The 5727-nt window shown below is 32.4% G+C and overlaps 1 pseudogene; it reads right to left on the bottom strand.

The window, feature by feature from the left end:
• Positions 1-643: 643 nt before the first annotated feature.
• Positions 644-5086, bottom strand: LOC120199171 (annotated as a pseudogene).
• Positions 5087-5727: the final 641 nt, after the last annotated feature.

The following is a 5727-nucleotide window of genomic DNA, read 5'->3' as shown; positions in this document are numbered from 1 at the left end:
TTATATATATATATATATATTTATTGTAGATTGACAAATAATCAAACTAAATCATATTTAATGCCTCATAATGCTAAATATATATATCATATTATATATAAGCAATCCATTTGCATACAATATATTAACACTAAGTTATAAAAAATATTGTAATCATATGTCGATACAAAATATCACGGCATAATAAAGTTTACCACATAAGATACTCATTCTTTACGAATATCATCAATGTCATCATCCGTGTATTCTTCCTTCCCATCGCCAACCTAAGTAAAAAATATGAAATAAGTATGTAATTTGTACTTGTTTAAAGTGAAGTATATAACTATCAAAGAGTACTAAAATGACCAATTTTACATATGCATTCTTTGAAGCATACGTAAAATTAAATTTTACACATTTAATTAGTAAAACTTCCCATATAAATTATATACAATATCACGGTATAAATTCACAGTTTTCAGTCTTGCTAACAATACTTGCATTAATTTGTTTAGAATAACATCCTACTTCAGGTCCATATGATAATTGCATTTGATCAAATCAGCCAGATAACATTTGATCAATTTTCAAACACGACTAGAACCATTTATCATGCTAATAAGGTTAGAGAAAAAGGGGGGAGGAGGCATTAAAATTGCAATCATACTGGAGGACCTTCTGGAACACTTAAAAGTGTGTCCCATATATGAAGACTATCTGTAAAATTGAATTCTTGCATCAATAGCAGAGTAATCCACCAAAATGCATAAAATTGGGCATTGACCTGTGATATTTATTCACAGCAGTTAACATTAGACTGAAATAATTGCCACGCCAAGAAATGACAAGGGAGTAAGGGGACTGGAATTATAGAGGAGCCGAGGCATACAAGGGTAAATGAGACACTTGCACTTACAAGGTATTCAAATTCGGCTTATAAGAAAAACATAATATGGCTCAGTCATAGTCTAATCAAAAGCTCGAGCCACTGAGCCAGTTGAATTCAAGTATCCTAATGCTAGACTCAAATAGCTTGCAAGCCTACCCAAGCTTTTCTAATTCAATATTATACTATTCTAATAAATATTGGAAATCTAAATTCTAACTCGAGCTTAAGTATAAATAACCGAGTTTGAAGTCAAAACATCAGATTAAACTTATCTTTTACTATATAAATAAGATTAATTGAACAAATTTGAGTAAATCAATTTTTATTTTGAATCAAGCTTTAAACGTGAAACTTTATTAAGCTCAAGTCAAACTTTGAGGTATGGAGTTTCAAGTAGAGCTCTCGAGCTTTTACAGTTCAAATTGGCTTAATTGTCCCCCTAAGTGGGGTTATTGTAATAGGTAAGCATGACCCAGATACAGAAGATGACAAGAAATGTATGAAAAGATAAAATCTAAACAATACAACAAGAGGTTTGGATTTTGCAATTATATCTTACTTTAGTTGTGATCTCTAGATGACGCCAAAGCTCTTCATCATGTTCTTTCAAAAATTGTGACAACTGGGTAATTATGGAACGAATTCCAACATTGTTGTTGTCAAGTTGCTTGTATAAATGATCACAGAATCCACTCAGTAACTCAACAAAACAAAAGAATGAGTTAGCTTCAGCAGCGGCCTATAAGAGTTCAATACGGAAATATATGCATCAGTTTTGGAGCATATAAAAATTTATGGCTTGTATGCATCAGTTTGTTACTCAAGACTCAAATATGATGTCATGTCACATGTGAATATGTATCTGAAATGGGTGTGTTAAATTTATAAAAAAAATCAAGTAGTATTTGGATACACCTTGTAGGGTGATATCTCCTAAGTTCAAACACATGTCTCTATATGTGTTAAGTATAGGTGTTTCAAGAAGAATAAAGAGTTTAAGCAAGTTTCAACTGAGTAAAAGAAAATTTTCTTCATCATGTTGCTTGAGACAAGAAAAAAGTGGGAGTTGGTGGCAATAGTGTTGCAGATAGAAATGGGCAAAGACAGGTTTAACAAGAACAGCAAACAATAAAAAATGTAAATCTCAAAGCTGAAAAAAATGGAAGGTTTCAGAAGCAGAAAACACTTTTTTGGTTGCACCAACAAGTTTTGCGTGAAGAAAAACATTAAAACAATACTAGATAGGAAAGACAATGAGATCTTTACCGCCATTTCTTCATCGGGATCATTTCTGAATACATAAAATAGAGGTGCCAAGATTTCATTCATCCCTTGAACATATCTTATACCTGGATTTAACTTGGCAAATATAATTAATGTGTCCTTCAATGAATCCTGAATAAGCAAGGTATAAGTCAGAAATGGCTTTGTTTCTCATATCAAACCTTGAGTCCAAAGGGTTAAACAAAAAAATCCCAAGAAAGAAAATGCATACCCGGTTAGACTTTGCAAGCTGCGAGTTTTCGGAAAAGAAGTTCATGTCTGGATAAGTGTGTTTCACATCTCGATCAATCTGTTCTATAATTTTTGAGTCCTTGAAATACCACTAGTCCAACAAAAAGTCACATTTCAAAAACAATTCGGCTCATCAACAACATGACTAATATCGCAAGAAAACTAAGCAAACAAATGGGGAAAAAACCTCTTCCTAAATGCTTGCTAAATCAGGAAAAAATTAAGGACTAGAGAATAAAATAAATGACAGATTCAATTAATAATTGAAAAATCAGAACTCTCCATCACTACTTTCATGTATAAACTGGTATACAAATACAGTTGTAAACTAGTAATGCTCAGTTCATGTTCTCTCAACTAAGTATTGACCAAAAACTAGTATGTGTAGCATGAATTGTTTTCCCCCTCTTCCAACTTCTTGGATTTCTTACTATAATATTGTTATATAACACTGACAATTATAAATACCAAATATCAGGATCTAATAATAAAATAACACATTATAAAACATATGATTATTCTTAGTAAATTAAAGCTAAAGATAATATATGAGATAGATATTTTAATGCTAACAATACCATAATTGTGCAAGAAACTATTCAATCTTTTAATTATAATTCAGTAGATTTTACATCGAAGTGTAATACCCCTTCAATGTTTTTTCACTTCTGTCCGTATAGTTGTTATCCTTCTTTCTTTCTTCTATCCTTAACATCAACTAAGCACTAGAAGTCAGGCTCCATTAAAAAAATGAACTAAATTAATGGGAGGAAGATCAACTTAGCGTTCACAGTCTTTATTTAAAGCATTTAACATAAAAGAAAACACCACAGATGCAATACAGTTCCAATAATTGATTTTCAAATAAGCCTAACAATATACCTGAAAGAATTGATTCCATATACTGCTTTCTCCAAGGCTTAAAGGATGCTCTCCATGATTTACCTGTGATCTTGAAAGCAGACCACTGCTTTCAGATTCTGAATGATCATTGTCACGAACAGTAGACTTCTCCAACTTCCTTGCCATTTCTGTCTGACTAGCCACAGAACATTCAAAAACCCAAAACTCCCACAGAAACAGAGAAAGAGATCGAACACACAAGATAACCTTAAAATGATGTTAAAATTTTACCATGCCAGTAAACAAGGAACGTATAATATCATACTTTCCCATAGTGTATGAAATCATTGTAATGTATTTATTTGTACACTATTTGGTTAAAGTATCTAGACAGTCTTGGTACTATAGTCAAACTATAGTTAAAAGTGAAATTTAGCCCTTGTACAATATAATTATGTAATTCAATCTTTGTACAGTATAAACATGCAAAATCTATAACAATGTTCGTATAAAATCATCTAAATGTTGATATGAACTTCTAAAAGTTAACAAAGCATATGAGTCAAAAATTGACACAACCACTGTTTTATAATAGAAGAAATCCATTTGTTGTTTAAGTTAATATACAATTATGTATTTTCATATTTCAGAAGCCCATCTTAGCATATAGACGGTTTTCCATGAATGCCAATATCAATTTTACTCATACTAGAGAATTATTTTTCGTCTTTTCCAATAAATAAGACTGCTAATTTAATCTTTGTATGGTGTAAACAAGTTTTATTGATAACAATGTTCATGAAAAATCGTTTAAATATTGACATGAACTTCTAAAATCTGACCAAGTATATGAATTCAAATTTCACAATGCATGTGTTCGTTAATAGGCAAAATTATTTTTCAGCGTACGTATTATCAGATTTCAGAAATCTGTGTCAACATTTAGACATTTCTCCAGTAACCATTATTGATTTTACTTGCCTTTGATGAAATCAAATATGAGATTAAATTATAGTTGTGGCCTATATGGATTCATCTATTACACTATTTTAAGACGCAAAAGGAAAATGAAACACTTACAGGATTCATCAATAGCTCTTCTTTAAACTGTTTATACTCGGACCTTTTCTTAGTTAATTCATATGACCACTGCACACGATATGGTGGTAGATAGATACCCTAATAATAACTGCCAGAGCAACCAAATAACCCTACCTCAGCATTAATCCAAAAAGAAAAGCAAAGCAACTTTCAATGCATGGGAATTGACGATTCATTAGATTCAGAGACTAAAAATATAGGAATCTCAACAAATTTCAAAATTTCTCAGCAACCAAACAGAAAAGACAGAGACACCACCTTCCACAATGTAGACCTGATTCCGTACCTTCAGGAATTCCCTACGACGTAATCTGCCGCAGTTCCTGCAAATTGACTACCTTCTTTGACAACTGACACGAAGAAGATGGGAATTAGAAAGAAAGAAAGAAAGAAGAAAAACAGTAAAAAAATGGAGAAACAATTAAAAACCTCGGTTAAAAGCTGAGCCTGGCGAGAGATATCATCCGGAGAACCGCCAGAAGAGCTAGCGTTTTGGTCATTATCATTGCTATTATCGCCACTATTTTTATCAACTCGATCTTTGGATTCAGATTTGGGGGAAGTAGCAGTGGATTGAGGACTCGAGGTCGCAGCAGGAGGAGGTACTGGAACCGGAGGCTGAACAATTGGCTCAGAGATGGCATTGGAGGAGATTGTGGGAGAAGGGGAGTGACGGTGGATGCGGTCGCCGCCGCCGCTGAGAGTTGTGGACCACATCAAACTGTTGAGCCAATCGGGTATTCCGTCCTTCCACATTTCAAGGTTGGAACCGAGACTTGTTCTTCACAAAATTAGAGAAATAATTTTAATATTTCTTTTTAAAAGTTTGAATTCGATCAAATCGATGAATGTTTGAGGGACTGATTTTGGAGTCGAAGGATTCGATTTATTATTTATTTGGGTAAACTAGAACAGGTTTATTTTTTATTTATTTTAGGCTAAAATATATAGTTCCCGAATTAAAAGGCGACTTTTAGAGATGACACACAATGAAAAGTGTACTTCGTGTGTTTGCTAAATTTTTTGAATTATGACTATTAAATATGACACACATTATTGTAAGTCATAAATCGTTCAGATTTTAAGAAACATAACATTTTTTGCAAGTCATAAATTAGCGTGTGTCATCGTTCGTGTGTCATCAAAGGTATATTTTCTTGTAGTGTTTTATGTTATGGGCCAATATAATAATTATTCCAATCTAGAAAATGATGATCTCTCTAGTATGACTTGAAGGAATAGCCATAAGATTAAACTATCTACATTCTAACTTGGAAATATTAGCAATCCTTGATAAAATCCAAAGTAAACATAACTCTGATTTCAACTATGAAAGATTTCATTGTTTCTGTAATTTGGTTTGTGCACCTGAAATGGTAAACTTAAGTATGTCATTA

This window comes from Hibiscus syriacus, unplaced genomic scaffold, assembly GCF_006381635.1.
Source record: "Hibiscus syriacus cultivar Baekdansim isolate YM2019G1 unplaced genomic scaffold, ASM638163v2 tig00005377_pilon, whole genome shotgun sequence".
NCBI lineage: Eukaryota > Viridiplantae > Streptophyta > Magnoliopsida > Malvales > Malvaceae > Hibiscus > Hibiscus syriacus.
This window is presented reverse-complemented; position numbering and strand designations above follow the sequence as displayed.